This window comes from Bactrocera latifrons, unplaced genomic scaffold, assembly GCF_001853355.1.
Source record: "Bactrocera latifrons isolate USDA-ARS-PBARC rearing strain unplaced genomic scaffold, ASM185335v1 scaffold_165, whole genome shotgun sequence".
Lineage (NCBI taxonomy): Eukaryota > Metazoa > Arthropoda > Insecta > Diptera > Tephritidae > Bactrocera > Bactrocera latifrons.
Window position 1 is genome coordinate 480,657 of NW_017535130.1, and position 20,172 is coordinate 500,828.

General features: G+C 36.1%; 1 protein-coding gene across 1 annotated transcript in view; it reads right to left on the reverse strand.

Moving 5' to 3' along the window:
- The window catches only part of LOC108966595 (titin), a 358,580-nt gene extending 339,053 nt beyond the window's left edge, over positions 1 to 19,527 (reverse strand). The window contains exon 1 of the mRNA XM_018929587.1: positions 19,449 to 19,527. The gene's annotated coding sequence lies outside the window, so the exon portion shown is untranslated. The remainder of the gene's footprint in view (positions 1 to 19,448) is intronic.
- Positions 19,528 to 20,172: the final 645 nt, after the last annotated feature.

Sequence of the window (20,172 nt, forward strand, 5' to 3'; positions counted from 1 at the left end):
GTAAACGTCTTCAATTTGCTGATCTTACTTTGAAACAACTTAAAAACGATAACGCTTTTATACGAAAAACATCTTCTTCGTTGAGGCGGTGCCGTAAAATTTACGATTCTGGTGCGAAGACAAACCACAARTTATTCAAGAACAACCATTKCATTCACCTAAATTGACAGTWTGGTGTGATTTTTGGTGTGGTGGGGTCATCAGTTCGCATTTSTTTCGAAATGAAGCTGGTAACAGCATTACTGTCAATGGMGAGCGGTATAGACYGWTGTTAACCAACTTTTTATRGCGGCAATCGGAAKAAACTKATCTTGACAACATCTGGTTCCARCAGGGCTACGAAGCACRAAGCAGGTGCATCAACCGAATTATTGCGTGAAAAGTTTGTAGATCCGRCTATATCAAGAAATTATGACACTTAATGGAGAAGTTGGGATTTAACACCATTGRACTACTTTTTGTGCGGGGTATTTGAAGTCATTGGCCTTTAGYGATAAACCAGACTCTTTTCCAGCTTTAGAAGTCAATATTGAAAGCGTTTATTATGAAAAAGTACTTTCATCGAAAAACCGCTTGAAAATTGGGGTTATCGAATTCGTTCCATCGAGAGTGGTGGAGGCCTTTTTGAGTGATGTTATATTCAGAACTTAAGTACTTCTCTCAAAATAACAAGCATTTCAATTAGTGTGCTTTTTTTAAAGAAATCATATCACTTTTATTGGCAAACCCCTCAAAATCAAAGCAAAACCCCAGTAAATTGCAACCCACTCACCATGAAAGAACAAAGCTTAACATTCTAGAACAAAATGAGGAGTCTCCAACCTTCTATAATACAAGCTCTCAGAGGTCTGAGATAAGATTTGGATTACTTCAAGATACGATTTGGATCACAATTTAATTTTATATCCTTTATTCGCCTTACTTCCCGAAAAAAAACATCTTCCCTGCCTGTTCCCTTGAATGATGTCTTTGACTTTGTTGATTAACAAAGCTTTACATTGTCATTGAAACCTCAACATACAGTATGTAAATAGTTTTGACAATTACCCGAGCGGTATTTGCTTAGGTTTGAGGTTAATTTAGGTATGATCCAAAATCGATGAATCTCACTTGTACTAGTATACGTCATTTGTGTCGCCAGTAAACTAGAAGTAAATCACTAGATCCTCCGCGATCACTTCGTAGCGTTTTTGGTCTTAACAATTTACTAAGGTCGTCAATATCAATCCCAGCCACTTGATTCGCCAAAGCTGTGTTTCCCGAAATATTTCGAGCTCATTAGAGTAAAAGACGGTCAATAGAGTACGAATTGACAAGATAATTTCCTCTCTTTTTCCTTCATACAGATTCGCAAAGAGCGTCCGATTTATGACACTCTGCTACGTTTATTTGATCTGCAGTTCGCCTCAGTCTGACAGAAGTCGGTMAATAGAGGGGGAACTGTCAATTCAATCAATTCAATGTCAATCTTATAATTGTCTTCCTTCATTCAGTTTTGCGAAAAGCGTCCGACCTGAGATGACTAGCTACCGAAATAGCTACGACCGCTTGACCTGCAGTTCTACCGAGTAGAGCTTAAGGTTACGAACTTCAAATTCCTAGTAGAAGTAGCATCACCTCTCGTGAACTGTCGTCATCAATCGGTCGGTCCATCTCACCAAGCTGGATTGAATMGTATAAGTTTCCTTCCGCCAGCTTTTCTACATTTATTTTGCGTCCATAAACATTGTCGGAAGATTTTTATCACACAGTATGAGATTTTAACGRCTTTTTGTGGTTTCTCGCAACGATTATTGCACCCTTACGCCATTTATTACAAAAACTTAAATAATATCTCACTCCTTAAACCTTATTTCACTCATTTGCGCTCACAGTGGTGTAATAGTGCAACATCCTGCATCCAGTCACCACTTAAGGTACCACACAAACCAAATAGCAACTCACGAAATAAGAAACACACCGTTAAAAAAGAAACTGAAAAGTGAAGCAATAGAAATGTAACAACAACAATATATAAAAAAAAAAACAACAAATCACTTGCAATGAATTCCATTTATTTCGCTGGATTGTTTTGCTTTCAAGCCACAAATAAATAAAAAATAAAATTGCGCACGCTCCCGCAAGCCAAGTGGGTAACGGTAATTTATCACTGCTTTGACTTTTCTCCCGCTGCCACGCTATGAGCTGATGCACTTGCTCACTTAAGTGCCGCACTCGCCGCCTGAGAAACGCGTACTTAATGGCACTTCCGTTGATTTGGGTTATAAACTTAAGAAATTTAAACAATTTGATTGTGCGGAATTTCGCATTTCTAATTTGAGAGGGTTCAGTTCACCTTTTTTTCCTGTGACAAAGTCTATTATTGGCGCTTATTAAGTGGTTTGGGAGTTTGGCTTGTGCATTAGGTGAAAATAATTCAAATAATTAATTATTTGACTTTGATTCTTGGCATTCCGCGAAGTTTTGAACCAACGGACCAGAAAGTTGAAAATTAAGTTATTGCCTTGCGTTTTTTTTTTTTTTTTTGTTTTTGATTAAATCTTGTTTTTCATGGTTTTTTTTGTTTGTAATGGCTTCAATTTGGAGAAACCAACCAACCTTTGCACGACTGCTGCTTTAAGTTACATTTCGAGACTACAAGCGAGGATGATTCAAAACTTGTTTATCATGCAGTTTGCAGCTAATAACAACAGCCGTTGTCAAGCAATTTAAATTTTTTTTTATTCAATCCTCACTCTAAAACATCCAACCATGAAAAGCTTTTAAAATGCTTTAATTGGTTTTTATTAAATATCCTATTCTCTTAAACAGCTCTGAGCAGAAAAGCTTTCGAAAAGCTTTGAAAATCGTGAAAGCTTCGTACAGCAGAAAAGCTGAAATATGAACACAAGAGGAGTAGAATAATTTATATACACTTTTTTCAACAAGTCAAATCAGAAAGTTAAAATATTTTCTTAATCCTCTCATCTCTAAGTAGTCAAGCTTTGAAAAGTTTCCAAAAAGCTTTGGTAATATTGAAAGTTCTAAATTTATTAATCCAACCTCTCAATCTGTGAACAGTTTGGGCCAGCAAAGCTTTCGAAAGGCTTTAAAATTATGAAAGCTTTGTGGAAGTAAGCTGATTTCATGTGCCAAAGCAAGCATGCAAGGATGAACCAAAGAAGAGTACAACAATTTCTAAACATTGGTACATACACATTTCTTTTTTTTTTCAACAGACAAATCAAAAACTTAAAATATTTTCGAGTTCTCCCACTTCTAAACAGCACCGCTTAGAAAAGCTTTCAAAAAGCTTTGGTAATATTGAAAGTTTTATAATTTTTTATTATCTGTACATGTCGGATCAAAAAAGCTTACGAAAAGCTTTTAAAATTATGAAAGCTTTGTTTAAGTAAGCTCACTTCATGTGCAGAATAAAGMATGGAAGAATGAAATATGAATCTAAGAAGAGTAAAACACTATCTACGTACTGKCACAATAGTTATCAGAAGAATATATCGAAAGTTTAAATATAAACAGTCCCGCTTAGAAAAGCTTTTAAAGAGCTTTGTTAACACTGAAAGTTTTATCTTTTTTTATCCAAACTTGCATTCTCTGAACAGTTCTTGCCAAAAAAAAAGTTTTGGAAAAGCTTTAAAAATCATGAAAGCTTCTTGCAACTAACCTCAGCTCATACGCCGAAGTAAGCATGGAAGGATGAAATACGAGCCAAGGAAAAGTACAAAACGGAAATTTGAAATATGAACCCAAAAAGAGTAAAAAACTTCAAGCATACTGACACAATTTTTTCAGCTGAACAAATCCAAGAGATAAAACATTTTCAAATTCCTTAAAAAGTCCAAAGAGAATAAAAGGTACTCAGCAGCCTTTGAGTACGTCAAATCATCAAAATATTTATATAAAAATAGAGATCTTAAATAATCCTCAAAGCTATTCAACTGATTTGCTATTTGTAGAAATTTTAACGCTCGACTRCTTGCAGAAACAACAAACGCAACGGCGAAGACACGACTTCTATGCACACGAATAAACAAAAGCGCATAAAGCAAAAAGGAAGACGATGAAAAAATGTATTTACAATSGAATTACAATAAAATAAAATACTAAAACTTTATTAAGTAAACAAACAAATAAAGTGGCGAAAAAAGCCCGAAGACCAAACAAACRTATATRTATTTATATATACTTATATATGAATRTTAAAAAATAGCTGCATGCCGCTTGAAAAAACTCCTGCAATCGTGCAACATGTGCAGGACATAAACTTTACGRATGTGCGTTTGTATGTGTGTCATGTGAAGTCCATTTTTGCAACGGAAATTCACCTATGAAAGCAAAGTCAATATTGCARCCACCTAAAACAGGTTTGTGCATGTATTTATGTACGAGAATGTAAGGTTGTTAGCTCGCATGAATAAGCGCATGAGTGAGCAAAGCTACCATACCATACAATAGCGCATAGAGAGGCAAGTAGACGTAAGAAATGATCTCTGTCAGCTAGTTGAGCGCAACGGCACTTACGTTCCGGATATGACAACGTGCAACACCGGCAGCCGACTAGARTTGAATAAAAGTCCTTATTGCTAAATGATGCAATCAAATGCATGCAATTTTAGTTGTCCGATTGAGAAGCGAGCGGGTGAAGCGCATGAAGAGTGGSAGGTAGACAAAGCATTCTGTTGCTTGAAAATCAGCTCCAAAACTAGAAAATGCCTGGGTAAGAACAAGCATGAAGAAACCTTGTACAGGTCAGTTTGAATCGCTTGAAGCTGATTTGAGCGCTTCGGTGTCTATTCGATTAACGCAATGCTCAAGAAATGTGCTTTCAATTGCAAATTCGTTTACTGCCGATTTATCGAACCGGCACTTACAACAATAACAATAGATGGAGGGGAATTTAGWTTCCAATAGCAAGAATGCCAGCAATTGATGACCCCTAGTGATTTGGTAAGTCTTTAAGAAATTACAATATTTTCCGAATCCTATTTCATGAATACCCACAGAGTGACTTTGTCAAATGTTTGAAATACGTATATTCCATTAGCTTACACGCAAACAAACGCTTTAGACGCACCACTTCCACAACTTGCGGTATATGTAGGACATTTCGTGGAGAAATAAAATATCCTCGAAGGCTAGATRTTAAATCAGCTGTCAAAACAACTTTTACAGCAGTTGTCAAGATAACTCTTAAAGCAGCTGTCAAAATAAATATTACATCAGTTRTCAAAAYAACTKTKAMRTCAGYTGTCMAAATAACTGTTACAACGGCTGTAAAAACCACTTTAAAATCACGTTTCAAAGTAACTGTTAAATCAGGTGTCAGATTTAACATCTGTGACATGACGTTTATATACTTCATATTTACAACGGAACTTCAAACAATGTGGAAATTCAAATAATTCGTGCTYTTTGAGCCAAATTTAGATCGTAAATATTACAACGTACCAATTTTTAACGAAATTTCTGGTTTACTAAGGTTTTAAATAAACAAATTTGTCATGTATAGAAGCCGAAGACACCCTATAGCGTAAGATGAAGATATACCTTTAATGAAATGAACTGAATGAAGTGACAGACTCCAATAAAAAACTAGAAAATTGCCAAAATTATGAATCGGATTCGACGCTATAACTAAAAGCTCTTAACGAAACACCATTTAGTTAGTCAAGACATAAACCACAAACAGTAATATTAGTTAAGACATACACCTCGTACATCCCTTGGAAGTTGTAATAAGGATATTAATATTGAAATAATACAGCTCGCATAGTACAGATATTTTGAAAGCCTGTTCAAAACTTATTTCATAATTTTACCAAGATTTTGCATACCAAATTCGTTTCAATTAARTTCTGAAAGAAGCCCACAAATAGAAGAACTTTTTCTCCACCTTTTTTARGCGCAATAAAAGAGAGAAGAAAACTAACAGCATCACAACGTGGAAGCACCGTTGGCAAACTTCGGCTAAAGGCAGGTAGACCCCCAGACTTATCACGGACATCCATTCGTGGACAGATAAAAAACATGAGGAGCTAGACTTTCACCTAACCCAAATACTGAGTGGACATGGATGCTTTAGAAGCTATCTGTTCCATCCAGACTAATTTAGTCCGTACTCTCCGAAATGTACAGAGTGCATAGAAGACTCTGAGCACGTACTTTTTCAATGACACAAATTTCTTGAATTTTTCATCATTTTCCTGCCCTACAAAACAGCTGGCGTCGCTCATATGCGACGGCCCGACAGCCTCACAACTGCAGCGTACTTCCGTCTTTCGTCTGTGGTTGATGCKTTCCGCCTATGGCTGTAGTAAACTTACAACAACCCGTCAGACGGCTGAACTGTCCCAATTTCCTCATCTCTTTTTAGCCTTTTTTTAATATTTGCACTGCTTTTTCTCTTGCTACGATTTTTATTTAAAGTTTTTCTGCTGAAAATTTAGTTTTGCAATTTTTCTTTCTTCGCCAGAGTTTTATGTTTTATTTTTTTCTTAAATTTCTAGTTATTCTCTGTTATTATTCCATGCGACATTGCTGTATTTGCTGTGTATTTGTATTCCTTTCACATATCTCATCCTTCAACTCACTTGAGCGCTTTTGGTGAACTACTTTCACCGAACTATTTATCCGTATGTGTCACTTCGTGTGCCATCGTCGATTCTTCACACATGTCACTGCGGCTGTCGTCCGTCTGCCGCCTGCCACACGCCACACCACGCCACCAGCTCGCAGTTAAGGCTGTCTCACCTTCTCACAGTGTCACCTCCCGAGCTGCCGCCGTCAGGTGATGTCACCGACGCAATTGGACGCCCGTCAGCATTCTTGTCCATTATGCGCCGCTTTGTATGTCAGCCAACGCGCTAGGCAATCTACAAGCAGTTAGTCACTCCGCAGCCGACTTGCTGGATATCCTTGCGCTTCGCTGGCAATTCGCATGCGCGTCGGTCTGYTCAAAAGCTTGGTCACTGCTTCAACTCATTGTTGCTATGAGYTCGGCATCTCTTACATACGCTTTGTTGTTGTGCTATTTTTTTCGTTTTCATTTCCATTTTATTCGTGCAACACCGCCTGTCATCGACTACAATGGCTGCAATGCATTGCAATCTAGCTAAAAGTGGGTCAATCTAGGATGAAAGCCTTTACTTGAAAATTGAGTAGGACGTGGTTGGCAAAAAAACTAAAAAATACAAAATTCCTTTTATATGCGCTGCATGTGTCGGTGTAAGTGAAAGAGTGGAAATATTATTGTTTGTCATTGTTTGKTTTCCGCTCCATGCCCTCCCACATGCTGGGTTAGGTATCGTCGCCRCCTCCCAGCTACGTCTCTGAGCTCTATTGCGTCGGATAAGTAGTCGAGTCGGTGTTAAATTTGCTATAAAAACTGTAACAAAAGTGCATAGGAAAAATAAAAAAGGCGCAAATATGACCCTCCCTTGTTGATCCATTTTAGTCTGCTTCGTTTTATGTGATTTTGTTTTAGTTTTTCTTGCAGTTCCACTTTATATATCATACTTTTTTCATATGGTATTTGCAGTTTAATTTGTCTCACTTCAAGTCCTTCACTATGTCTTTCTTGTCTTCTTTTTAATGCCAGTTTTTAATTAAAACCTGCAGTAAACTCTAAATTGAAAATAAATACGTGTAAAGTGTTTGTTGTTTCTGCAAAGTTCTCGGAAAGAAAACTATCTGAGAAATAGTAATAAAATAGTTTCTTGCAGTACAAAGTCTGTTGAACCGAAAGCACTATTTCATTTAAGCAGAAAAGCTTAGCCACTCTAAAGAAARTAATTTCCATCCAAATTTAGAGGTTTAGGTATATTAGAGAATATCATGGCCTATATAAAACTGATTYTATAGAGTCTCATTGCTCACACAGCTTGAAAATGGAGCTTCAACTTATTACTTGTTCGAACTCTGTTAACCTCAGGCCACCTCAGATATTTCAGTCCTTTTTTACTGAAAAAGAAAACTTCAAATTAGCATTGCGTTATTTAGAACAGAATTTGAAACTTATAAGACTGGAATTAATATATAAAGACCAATGATTATAAAGATGAAAATAAATTTAAATACAAAAATCTTTATTATTCCAAAATGATCCCAGGCCACAGCATACCAACCTCAAACTACTGTAAAGCTTGCTGTAAATTGCGGATTATCTGAGAGAGTACTTGGAAATGGGATATCTGAACTTTTAGCAAGAGAATGTTTACTTGCTTTCAAATACCGTAAACGGTTTTAGCATAATCTTATTAGCCACCGAAGTCGTGAAAATTTCTTTAATAGCTGGTATTTTCTGAAARTACCCAGTACGTATTAGAAAAATAACTTCTCAAACTGGTCAGACTACCATTGCACAGGCAAAATAAACAGTATAAAAAAGAACGTGGTGAGAGTTCTCAAGATATGTGAAAAGATCAAAAAATGTCGATGCCATCCCTGATGAAGATTTAGCCTACTCGAAAAGCAAAGCTTCCAGATATCTAGGACGAGTTCTAGATATTGCTGGACAGAAGCAAACGAGCTAHCTCAGCGTCTCTCCCATGCCTACTTCCCTACCCTTTCTGCATGTAACGACATTGCACCAATCCGGCCCACATGTCTTTTCTATAGGRAAATTATCGCAACTATCGGTCAAGGGTTTCTTCGGAAATTACATTTTTGTATTGAGGAACTTCATCAGGCATGTAGGKTGGTTCAGAGGGGGCATAATTAAGCGATAAGATATTAGTTTCATTAGCTTTATAATGGATTTGCAAAAGGTTTAGGTGCGTGGTCAGACATCCACCCCACCTATGCCAGTTATATCAGCGAAAGAACGAAGAGCAAAGTAACTCGTTGAACACTTCAAAACTGGTTTTATGAGAAACTAATTAGTTCATAATGCAATGAGTTTTTTTCAGTTCGCAAGCGATTTATTGGAAAATTCAAAAACGTTTAGTTTCTTGAGCTCCTCTCTTGAAAAGATCAAAAAAAAATTGCGCTATAGAAAAGAAAAATGGGACGCTATTAAGAACTTACTAAATAGTTTGTAACGAAAATTGGATGCATTTCTGTTCTGAACTTCAGATAGCGACTCCTTGAAAATGGGTATTTCGGAGTTCAGACTCCAAAACTTTGAGACAAAGATAACCTACAATCAGTTGAAATAAAGTTATAGGAGTTAAACCAAACGAGGTTTAATGCTATTTTGGCATCTTTATATTGGATCGGTTCTGGACTTCAGATTGCAATACTTAGAARATGGAAAATGAAACTATTAAAATTYTTCTTAGAATWCCCGMAGTTCAGACTCYGAAACTCTCACAAAAGGCTATCATATGATAAGTTGAAATATAGGTATTGGAGGAAAATAGACAAAGATAGGGAGGAAGCCCAAAGAAAGCTGAAGCGGACGCGCACATGGCTTGACTCACATAACCTCCAGCTCGCTACGGAAAAAACGCTAACTGCAAGTGTCACATACTGTCCAATCCATTCAGATGACTGTCGAATGGACTTCGGAGAGAAATTATGGAGCCGAATTACTGATAAAAAAGCAATAGTCGAACTATCTGTTTCGTCTGAAAGAACCATTTGGAATATATATTCACGAAATGACTATGAGAATCTCTACATATTCGTGGAAACYAATTAATATCATAAACTTTTGAGTTCAACTGCTCACTAACCACTATTACAGGCATGAACGCTGCAATCAGTCAATTTAATGGCACTTTAAGTTGCAAATAGTGTAAAATGAAGAGCGCAAATGACAAATCGAGAACTGTCTATGTCTTCTTACACCGTCTTAATGCGTTTCTTTAATCAAGTAATTTTTCTAGTGCGGAAGCAACAACTTTTTGAACTCTTTGTTTTCTAAYAAACAAATAAAAATCCACCATTAAACAGCGCTCAATTTTTTAAATCTCCCAGCCAAGCAAAAGCGACGATGACAAAGCAGCRAAAAGAGCTTAAGTAAACCTCTTTTTCCAACGTTTTCATTCATGTCAGCGGCAGCAGCGGTGGCAGTGGCRGTGGCAGCTGATGAAACAGGTGAAGCGCCAAGCAATGACGCCAGGAAGGAAGGAAGAGTGCGATGCGGGAAGCAGGACGACGCACAGCGTACTTTTCGCTTGGACACACTTTGCAAGTTGAATTGCAGAGAAAACAAAGCCAACAAAAACACGCATTCGCGCAGCAACAACATTTTGAAAGAAACAAACGGCGCGTATAAAGGAGCGGACGGTGAAAAAAGAAGTTAATTTCTTGAAATTTCAAGCCGGCAAAAGGAGCAGCGCTTCCAGCAATAGCAATACGCACACGCGGCGCAGAGGAAAGAAAATACAAAAACAAAAATTACGCAAAAGGAATTTTGTTAAGAATTATTTGTGTGTATTTGTGTGTGTGTGGGTGTATGTGTGTGTGTGTGAAAGCGTATTACGTGCACTTTAGACCGACTGCAAGTGAAAGAAAGTGAATTGTTAAACGGGCGAGTGAATGAACGAGCGACTTGAATGAATGAAAGACAAGTCTACAAGTCAGCGAAATGAAATTAAATGAAATAATTGTGCAACACACACACACACACACACACACACACGCTCATACATACGCATAAGTAATTAATTAATTGTATATGTCTATGTTAGTCTAGCAATTATAGTGTCTTCCACTGCGAATGAAGATGAATGAAAGTTAACAGTAAATGAGTCCTTCTTCCTCCTCTTTCGTTTCTTTTCTTCTCTTGCATCTTTCCTGACAAACAATGTCTTTATAAATGACAGCATTTGAAGACAAAGTTTTATTGTGTAGCCTTCTAAACTCGTTATCAGCAAATGTGWGTGTAGTTGTTGTATACTACACACACACGCTTTTCAACTCACAAATTACCCTTATTTATTCGTGAACTTTACAATTGATAAAAAGAATAAATTTTACTGCCGATAATGTGTGCTTTATGTGTTGCATAGTTAACAGTATTTTAARTAATCAATTTATTTTCGGTTACAAGCATGTAAGGACAAACTAAAGTCATGTGGAACTGAACTGCAAGCTTTTTCGCACATTTTATCTCTATAAGATATCAGAGTATGTGTTTAGACGGTTTGTCTACTATAAATTTCAACAAAAGGAGCGAAAGTCAACTTATTCAGAAGAAGATTTATTTTGGAAAACATTTTTTGAACAAATAATCACACAATTTTCAATGAAGAATTTTTTTAGTCCTTTTAACTAGATTGAGCTCATTTTCGCTAAAGCTATGTGTATGTATATAAAACATGTTGTTGTTTTTGGTATGTGGTTTCCGAAGTCTTAGATAATTTCGTCTATCTTAGAACCAGCATCACCACCAATAATGCCAGCCACGAAATAAATCGCAGTATAACTCTTGCTACTTATGCCTTGATCACACGTAACGAGTAGAGCGGCGAGACAGTGACTCGGCCGAGTGCTCGCTTCGTTTAAACCATAAGGCGAGTAATGAACCGTGTCAGTGGGCGAGTATAGTGGCGAGAGAGTCACTAGAATCACATTTTGTTTACTAGGCCGAGTGCTTCTTTTTTCTTCACTCTTTTGCCCTTCTAAGCTAATCACTGACTCGCTCGTTGCATGTGAACACGCGTTCAGTCTTCACTCGCCATTCGGTGGATTTTTATGTTGTTTATTTAGTTTCAATTGCATTTTGCATTGTGAAAGAATTGAAATGGCAAATAGGTGGAATTAGAGATGCGGTAGAACTTCATTAAAAACTSTTTTAAAATATCTTTTTCTACCAAACATTGTAAATAAAACTTTGAAAAACTTCACTGTCTAACTAGATGAGCAAAATACGTGTAAACCTCTACTCGCCAACGCAACTCTCTCCACCGAGTATCATACTCGGCCAGAATACTGTCTCGCCATTGTACTCGTTACGTGTAACAAGGCCATTAGAACTGAATAAACAGGACTGAATAAGCAGTTGAGTCTTCTTTCGACGAACAAAGACCAAATAATACCGATGGAACGATATACGAGATATACGAAGACATTAATATAGTTCAGCGAATGAAGAGACAGCTGCTATGCTGGCTTGATCATGTTGTAAAGATGGTTTCCGATTCAGTACTCGAAGGTAGAAGCAGAGGAAGAGGAAGACCTCCACTCCGTTGGATTGATCAGGAGGTTCTAGCTACACTTGGAATCTCCAATTGGCGTCAAACAGTTAAAAGAAAAACGACTGACACTATTGTAAACACGGCGTCAAAAAACACATAGAATTTAATTTTATGATCTGAAATTTGGATTTATTGTAAAGAAAAGGTTTCGCCATTATGTTCTAAAAATGTTTCGGGTAAATGGCCGTAGCGGCTGGCTCGTATAAATTCCAGTCGAGAAAAAAAAATTACTACCATTTTTTGCAAGAATTCGAGCCGCATGTTATTCTCTTCTAAAGCGTCAGTCTTCTTGGACTTATCTACGAAAACAAGACACTTAACATTACCCCACTAAAAATAGTCCAACAGCGTACGTGGGCAGGTAGAGCCGCTGTCTGACGACGCACCTAGGCCTTTAGGTGGCACATTGTGATACCACCGGTACTAATATTCCCTCACACTATTATACAAAAAGTTTAATTTTTGCAACATTTTTCTACCACCTAACAGTTTCCAAAATAGTCATTGTCATGTCTGCTAATTAGACCGTGACCTATTAGCACTACTACAAGAGTTCTTAAGTCATTCCTTTTGAATTTTAACAATCATCCCTTGCGCCTCTGTTCCAATAATACCAAGTTTGCCTGTTTGTTGAACAAGTCACGAATTGATTCCACCGAGCTTCAGCTAAATTTATAACATGTTCGTCGRWTAAATAAGTATAAGTGGCCAGAGTCACATAGTTGCATCTTTTTGGGGTCTAATTGCATGGCGGTGCCTACTCTGCCTAGTTCATCTGACCTGCTTGCAGATTTATCATGAAATATGATGTTTGATGCAGAAAGAGATCTATCTCATTATCACTAATGACTATCTTTGACGAAAATCTAAGAGACTTCGCTGATTTGAACGGCGCTTGACTATTCATGTATATGTATATATATAAATATATTTCTTGTTGTGAACATACTCTTTRTCAGGACAACAAGACTTTTTTGATTGCTGTAATCTCCTTTTGGAAGACGCTGCAGTGTTTTGTTAAATATAAGGTAATGTAACTTGACTGGAATGGCTCCAACTCCCACTCAATTATCTAATCTGGACCGATCAGTGGGTCCCTATCTACCTCACCCCTTTTCAACTCTTCTCTGAAAGAGAATAGAATATTGGGAATAGAATGTAGTTTGAATTCTGTAGGCTTTCGCAAATCCTTGGTAGTGAGCAGAAACGGGAACAAAGTTAATATATTCGCCAGCAGCTTACAGAACAAGTCTGATGGCACAAAGTGTGAAATTACGTTTAGTGCTTGACTTGGCTTTATTCTAAGAGTTCCGACTAGCTGCAGGCAAAGCTCACCTAGATTTAAATCTTCCAACTCAGGCACGATAAAGTCATTAATCCAGTATTTATTTCGTTCCCTGTTAGCTGAAATATTGTGGCCGGCGTCATTTTGAAAAAAAAAATTCGAACGAAGAATTTTCTCTGCCCACAGAAAATACCAAACAATGAATTTTTAATTACCATCCATCCCAAAGCGACAATTTAGTTCATTAACCAACCAAAACTGAGTTAAAGCTTAAGGTATTCAAAAAAATCCTAGAAATGATATTAAAGTGAARAAGCTGAACGATTTTATAACATCTTAGGTACCAAAAACTAAGCGGCCTGTCATCAAAACAAGCCTGAAAAWTACCGACCACTATTTTCTGGCGCTAAAATGCTCATTGCTTCTAAAACCAGGTTCTTCTCAAAATCTGCTACAACCTGAAACCTCATACGAGGACTATCCTACCATGATTTGAGGYTAGAGCAAAGAATAGGTGGATTGATTTCCCTGCATAGTATATCTCAAGAAAGATGAGATGTCCATTTAAGTAACACATCTACCAAAATATCGATGGGAAGATCTTTTAATCTATTTCATATTTCATTCTATTTTATATACCCAATGTATCCCATACAAGAACCTATCCAAAWGCGGAGATCTAGTACACCCGAAACCACGAGTTATCAATATTCCCATAATCTTCACAGAATTGGAAGAGATTTGATATAAAATGGGCCTTATCGAGGTATAAGTCTTATTTTGGCAATTTATAATAAAATTTAAGGCTGATATAGACAATAATTTTGCCGAAAAGTTTTTCTAATACCATTTGACCGTTTACAATAATAGTAACAATCGAATCAAAAGGAAAAAAAAACTAAAGCATTTAAAAACAAAGATCATATTTAAAAAATATACTATGACCCAGAAAGAGTCATATTTGAAATTAGTGGCTCCCACTGTGCGAAATAAGTTCAGATTTCCGGCCATAATGTGATATTCATTACTTTTTCAAATATATCAATAATATTTCACGTTATTCCAACACAAAAATTCACACGTTATTCTTCTCATTCATTAACAAATTAATAGTAATATCCTATTTAGAGTAAATGGAACAAAACTCCACCCAAAAACCACGTTAGGATGTGCGACAGCTCCTAATTCTATTTATCAAACTCTCAAGGCTGCTGCTAGTTACGCGCCACAAAATTTCTATAAGTAAGTGTGGGAAAATTATATAAAAGCATTCAAGCACCCACCTCACAGTGGTCATAAATTTTCAGCATTCAAGCGTCACGCAATTATGCTGCCACCGACCCACGCATTTGCAATGAGCTTTTCTAAAATTATGCACCGCCAACTTTGTTGCATACAAAATGCTATTGAACGTCTCTATTAAATGTATGCAACACAAACGCACATCTGCATACAGTTGCAGACGCGCCTCGATGGATTAGCCGCGACGTTGGCAAGGCATTCAAGCAACAAGGCAAACAGCGAGGCAAGAATTCGCTACACATTTATCTTCATCCACTCTAAATAACCATGAACTTTTGCCTAATTGATTTATTACATTCAGTGAAAATGGCATTAATTATGAAATCACAACAACAATGATAACAATCATAACAATATTGTAGATAATAACGGATAGTAGCTGTATTTATTTAACATTAAAGAGTAGACAAGCTGCAGTGGCTTGGCAACTGAGCCAATATGAGGACCGAGTGTGTAGGTGTATGGCACAAGTGGCTGGTCATGAAAGTGATGAGGCTAGAATGTTACTAGATGCGCTAGCTTGGCTGCAAACACACCCAAACCGAGAAAGAAACAAAGGAACTCATTGATGGCAATGTCTGGACACAAGGCATGAAAAAACAAGATAAAGTCTAAAATACGGTTGCACAGAAGCTATAATACCCTTCTCAAATGAAAACACACAACTTTTTTTATTTTTTTTTATTCTTGTTTTGGAAATTGTGGCTTTGTCTTGGCAGTTAATTCATGCCAAACTTCGTAAAGATATCCCGTGAAATAAACAAGTTTTCCATGCAAGGGATCGATCAGTTTGTGTGGCCTCTATATACTATAGAGTTCCTATCTGAACAATTTTGCCTTCGATTGGACCGTTGTCTTGGGTAACAATCGATGTCGAATTTCGCGAAGATATCTCGTAAAATAAAAAAGTTTTTCAAACMAGGACTTCATTTTGATAAGTCAGTTTGTATAGCAGCTTTATGATCGAACCACTATGATCTGGAAAATTTGCTCGGATACTGTAGCCTTGCCTTAGACATTAATCTATGGCAAATTTCAAGAAAATATTTGGTTCTAGAAAWAAAGTTTTCCCTACAAGGACTTCTTTTTTATGTCCTCTTTTATGGCAGCTATATGCAACAGTGCTCCAACATCAGCGCGTCCGACAAACTAGCASCTACTTAGGATGAGAAAGACATTTKYAGAATTTAAGAAAGATGTCTCAAACACTGAGGGACTAGTTCGCGTCTATACAGACATATGGCTAYAGTTAAATCGGCTCATCTTGTCAMGCTGATCATTTTATACTCGSATATAGTAAATATATCAATTATGTAAAATCTCCGTCGTTTCTTCTCCGTGTTACAAATTTCGTAACAAACTCAATAGTCGCTGTTTAGGGTGTAATAAAGACTGCAGCACGAGTGCAGACCATACTGATGATTGAGTTGATTATGCGCACGGTGATTGCTGATGCGTTGGTGGCTGCTCAAGTGTTGCGAAATTTCCATAAAAACAGAATAAATATAAATTCAAGATGATCTAGCAACTACAGGCRACATCTATATTATATATACATTAGGGTGGCTTTTTTTTCTTTGAACTATTAATTTTTTTCAGTCCCGTCACGAAATTTCCTTGGAAATACCCTAAACAAAATTCCCTGAAAATTTTAGCCCTTATTAACATTATGAACTGGACCAACGTCTGCAAAAATTTTTCATAGAAAATATGCTAAAATCGTTAGTTTTTATCTTTAAATTACTACAGATCAGATGTCTTTTATGGCATCGCGTTGACTTTAGTCGCATATTTCTCAGAATTGTTTACTCTACAAAAGTKCWYAGTGCAACAAAGTCGTAACTCACACCGGCGAGGTAGTMCGTKKCTCTAAACCTGATTTTTCCAATAATTTCGCACTTTGTTGTATATGTATATCTCGTAAATAACAGGAGCTATAGAAAAAATGTGCACGACAAATTTGTAAGAAATTTTATTTGCTATAAAAAAGGGCCGAGATCATTCTGTATGCAATTTKCATAGATTTTTAAATACATACCAGCTATAAAAATTCTATAYAGCCCTACTTAAAAAGCCGAATATCTSGAGAAGTATTAATGTTAGCGGTTTTGACCTCGAACCTTTTATAGCAAATAAAATTTCGCACACACCCTAATATACATATATATATGCATACATACACATATATTTGTACCACTTGCTGCCTGTTGAGCACGATTGATCATTTAAAGACAATTCTAAAAGCTAGCGAAAAAACCGTAAATAAATACTGTTGCAACTATTAATTACTGCATTGCTGCATCATTGGCTGCCGGCTGAGCTCATAATTTTTTAATGGCGCAAATTACTAGGCAAATGAAGCATTGCACACATGTGCCGCCAAATAGATATAGACCAATAAATGCGTGCACTCGAAGCTAAAAATCATGTGCAACACGGTGTGGCAGCGACGCGACTGCATACGCCGGCAGCTAACTGCAGGCGTTTGGCGTTGCRGCAGTGAAGCGGAAAAATAGGATTTAAATGCAGCATCACTCATGTGACAGCTGTGTGCCACGTCAAAAAATATGCTCGTAAAAATATGTGTGTGTTGCACTGCATATGCGTATGTATGTATGTAAATACWTACATATTTACTCTTTRTAAWTGCAATTGCGCGGGTGCTGCCAAAGCAGTGTACATGTTCGGATCATTTYAGATGTTTTTCACTCATAAAAAACAGTTCGTAAAGCTGCTGTCAACTTTTCTGACAAATTAACTACAAATAATTATGTCAAAAAGTTGTGCGCAGTTTTTCGAAAAATCAGCACGATATTTTGCCTTGAATTCTAGTGCACATATGCGTTTCACATACTAAAAACATCATATTTCTAAAGAAAATCTTTAATTTATTGTTGCATACACATTTTAATAATAAGCAAAACATGCAACCCATTTGCAATTCTAAAGTCTTTTTATAACAACTAAAGAAGGGCAAAGWTCARGTGCATCCGARCATTTTATACTCTTTCAACTTGCAAGAARTGTTAAAAAATCCAAAATCATTAAATAAAGTAAATGGGAGTTGGGGTAATCAATCATGCTTCATACTAAAAAATGTCCYCGGGTTTCATTAAGGTATTTCACATACAATCACAAATCATATCGAGTAAAGTCAACGGGATGTTCGAAAATCAAAATTTTAGTTACATGGGAGCTAGGTCAAGTTTTCGACCAATTTGAACTATTTAATCAACAGAGACACACTATTATGATTAACAACGCTCCCTCATTTTCAATGAAAACCCATACATATGGCCGATATATGCGGTTTAAGGTCATGCGGTAGTTCGAAAATCTTTATAATAGGTACATACATGGGGTCTATGAAAGTATTRACTCGATTCAACCGATTTTTTGATACACGGCGATATTATTATCATAAAAAGTTATATCTCTGAATTTCGATTGTCTATCTCACACCTTGACTGATAATGACCAATCAATACTTTAGTTCTTTCTATTTACTTTTATAGGAAGTAAGAAAAAAATTAAAATTCTTTGTAGAAGTAATTTTTTTGAACCAGTCTTTCACTAAAATTAAATAAAAAATTCATAAAGTAATTTTAACATCATCAATTCGCAACCAAAATGCATTTGTAAACAAATTTTCAAAGAACACYCTCAAAGCCCAACAATTACATCCTAACGCAACAGCATTCTTCAAAATACTAGTTTACTATCTACTAATAACGACTATGTTTTGTTATGAATTTCACATTTCAAGCATTCCTTATTGTTTTTTGTGGATGGTAATTTCATTTAGTCAATTCCATGTTTCTTTCCCTACAAACAACGTTCCTTTAAATTTTGTTCCATACCAACAGCAGTAATTTCACAACCAGTAGTTCACAARCGTAGAATATAAACAAACTGGTTGTGAGCTCCAGCTGATGGCATGTGGTGGAACGTATTTGCTATTGTTTGTGTTTGGTGGTTATTGCCACTTTGACTTTGCGCTGTGTTGCGCAATTGCTTTTGTCATTTGTAAACATTAAGAATGTTGAGCAACATTGCAGCGGATACATTTTGCTTTWGCAACTTTCTTGCTGCGTATACATGCAGACATGTTATATACAAAATGAAAATATAAACCATATAGATTATTAAATTTTATCTGTAAGGTAGTATGTAAGGTAAAACGCTGAAAATACAAYTTTGTTTCTTTATATCGTAATTATAATAACATAATGCATAAATATAAATATACATATGTCTCTATATACACCATACATATGTATGTTCGCTCATCTAAGGACTACCAAATAATACACTCATTAACAATTTGAAGCCTAAATTCAGTAAGTTTCAATATTTGACAGTTTAGATGCCMATGGCTTAGCGCGCAAGATTAATATTCTTGTTACTATGAAACATTGTTTAGTTCTTGACATCTTCCGCTTCCACGTCTTCACAATCGTCACAATGCACASAAACATATATGCACGCATGCATATCTACATGTATGCGCTTAGCAATAGCCGATGTACGAACGAAGTCAGCGCTGCGCTGTCAACTAAGCTGCGCACATGCACATGCATGCGAACACATGCAGCAGCCCTTAAGTTTTGCAATGGTCTGATTTATGTAGTATAACTCACTTACCTCACATTTTTATGAACAATAAATGCTGAAATCTCTTCAATAAGCTTCAAATGCTTGATTAACTGCCTAATTACCTTTAAAAGTCTACTTTTTGTTTGAAAATCCGTCTGCATTTACCCGCGACACTCGCAAAATTCATTGCACTTTTCACACGCGAAATTAACATACTAAAAACAACGCCCGCATTAATATTTCATATGAAATCGATGAAATGAAATCTCRTTGCTTGAATTTTAAAGAAACTTTCGATTTAGCTACAATATTTAACAAAATATTAACAATTTTCACGAACTACTTTTTGCAACAAATCTAATACGCGCGAACAACGGAAACAGACGCCGAAACAGTTACTTGGCAGACAAAGCAAAATGACAAAAACAGAGTGACACAAGGGTAAATGAAATACTTTTTTTTATTAAAAGATTTAGTAGTAATTTAAAAAATAATATTCTTTATTCTATATATGTACGAATATTATGAGATATTAGAGTATACAAAAAGAAAATGTTAGCGAGTTGCATTGAACTCCATAATTTTGAATTTATTTATTTTCTAAAGAGTTTCCTCTACTTTGGTTGAAACGGAAGGTAACAAGTGATTAGAAAGAAGGAAATGGAAGCAGGGTTGCACCAAAATGTAAAATACATTCAAAATTTTATTGAGCACGTTGTAATTCAAATTAAAATGTCTGCTTTGTGTGATGTATAAAATAATAATATTAAAATTTATATAAAAATAATTAAAATTCGGACAAAGTGAATATCTAAATCTAAAAAACAAATTATAGATGAATACAAA